The sequence below is a fragment of the Gossypium hirsutum genome, unplaced genomic scaffold (assembly GCF_007990345.1).
Source record: "Gossypium hirsutum isolate 1008001.06 unplaced genomic scaffold, Gossypium_hirsutum_v2.1 scaffold_902, whole genome shotgun sequence".
Taxonomy (NCBI): domain Eukaryota; kingdom Viridiplantae; phylum Streptophyta; class Magnoliopsida; order Malvales; family Malvaceae; genus Gossypium; species Gossypium hirsutum.
The window spans coordinates 13,937-16,219 of NW_024403329.1; the positions used below are offsets into that span (position 1 = coordinate 13,937).

Below are 2,283 nucleotides of genomic sequence, written 5' to 3' on the forward strand. Positions count from 1 at the left end.
AGTTTCACCATTAACAACCCAATTTTTAGTTTTTATTTAAAACTTACGATTTAGTGGCTAAAAACTTAGTTTTAAAGACTAAATAATGTCTAAAACTAATTAGAAGTTGAACTGTTACCTTAGATGATGAAAAACCAAGCGTTTGATAAAAAACCCGAAAAACTCGAAAGCTTGACAATGGAGGAGACTATGGTGTTTTTGGGTGTTTTTCTTGGTCTTTTTATAGTGGTTTGTAATTAAGAGATGATAGAAATCAAAAGAAATTAGGATTGGAGTTACAAATTGATTGGAATAATAAGAGAGAACAAAGGACAACAAACACTAATTTTTGGAGGGGTTATTTTACGTGAAATAATTTAGAGAATGAGGGGTTTTAGCTTAAATTTTAAAATTTGGTTAAATTTCTTCATAAAAACTCCAAGTTTTTACTTTTTTTCAATTAGTCCTTTTTGCAAATTAAAGGTATTTAAAACTCATTTTCTGAAATTGATTTAATTTCTAAAAATCATAGTAAAAACAGTATCGATTGTAAAATTTCGAACACTTTAAGGCTAAAATCCTGAAATACCCCTAAAACTCCTAGGCCCTATTTGGGGTGTTACAACTATTAGCAAAAGTGTCTATTACCATCCTTATGTGAGCATTGAGACTGTTATAGAACATCTCTAATTAGATGCAGTGCTGGATTCCGTGATAAGGGCATCTTCGTAATAATTCTTTAAATCTTTCCCATGCCTCATACAAGGACTCTTCATCCATCTGTTGGAGGATAGTGATCTCATTCCGTAACTTATCATCCTTGTTATGTGGGAAGCACTTCATAAGGAATCGTTCTGCTAACTCTTGCCATGTGGTGATGGAATCTGGTGGCAATGAGTTCAACCAGGCTTGAGCTCTGTCCCTTAGTGAATATGGGAATAGCTTTAATCTTAGTGCTTCTTCAGGTACTTCGGCTAACTTGAAGGAGTCACTCACCTCCATAAACAATCTGAGGTAAAGGTGAGGATCCTTAGTCAGCATTCCACTAAATTGGCCCACTATCTAAAACATCTGGAATATGACTGGCTTCAGCTTGAATTGTTGTGCCTTGATTCCTGGTCTCCTCATACTCGGATTAAGTTCATGAAACACTATCACGACATATTATTGTGCCTCGATTTCTGGTCTCCTCATACATGAAACGATGGAAATGTGCAAGTGTACACAATCGTTAACAAGTAATGTTGAGTTATTGTACCCACAGGGACTATGAAAGAAAATATTTATGAAATGCAACTTTAAACAAATTAGTCAAGGAAAAATATGTTGATTTGAAAAGGTGTCGTAAAAACTAAAATATAACTAAGTAATTAAAAAATAAAAAAGTAAAAATGTTCCAATGCACGATTTTAAAAAGTTGAGTCTAATCAAGATAACATAAATGTGTTAGATTAATTTTATTCTTTGACTTAGATTAGTTAAAACTATGTTCATGTTGTTACGAATAATTTCACGGCAACTCGGTAAATTGCTACTAATGCACATACTTACCTATTAAAACTCATTAATCTCTTGAACATATTTCTATGTCAATGCAAACAATTAATCAAATTTTAATAATCAAATATAAAATTAAGTGAGGTATAAATATATCGCTATATCAGAACAATTGAATCACAATAATCTTAAAAGATATGCAAGGCTAATGTACCGTTTAATACCATTACTAATTAACCTTCAACTACCGTAGAAGATTAAACATGCATCAATTAAATATTGTGTCAATTAATTATAATTTCAATCCTGTTAATAATTAATTCAATTGCTACCTTACAATTAAATGTAAACATAAAATAATCATGGTTTATTTAATTGAACAATTTATTAGACCTAATAACAACACAAACACATTTTAAATAATCTAAGCGGACATAATACAATTAATCTAACACGAAATGAATTTAATTCATTTCATTAATGATGAACAACAAAAAAAGTACTCATATTCATGATAAAAAAAAACTTTAAACAAAGTTAAGAGAAGGAAACTAGAAGAACAAATCTCAGTGGTTTTTCGAAGCTAAACTAGTGCGCTCCTCTCTTCTCTACTCGTTCTAATGATCCAAGACCTTCACGAGTACTCGATTGCTGCTACTCCAAGAGGTGTGTAAGATGTTTTTCAAGAGGGGAAATTGAAAAGGGAAAGAGGAAAAAGAAATGAGAAACAAGAAAGGGAATGGAAGAGAGAAAAGGAGAATGATGAATGAAGTGAGAGATGTGTTGGATGCTTTTAGAGGAAGGGAA

At 31.6% G+C, this 2,283-nt stretch overlaps 1 non-coding gene across 1 annotated transcript; it reads left to right on the plus strand.

Moving 5' to 3' along the window:
- The first annotated feature begins 685 nt into the window (after positions 1 to 685).
- LOC121227468 (small nucleolar RNA R71) lies at positions 686 to 791 on the plus strand. The gene has a single exon (XR_005925071.1). It is a non-coding gene; the product is annotated as a small nucleolar RNA R71 (small nucleolar RNA).
- The last annotated feature ends 1,492 nt before the right edge of the window (positions 792 to 2,283 follow it).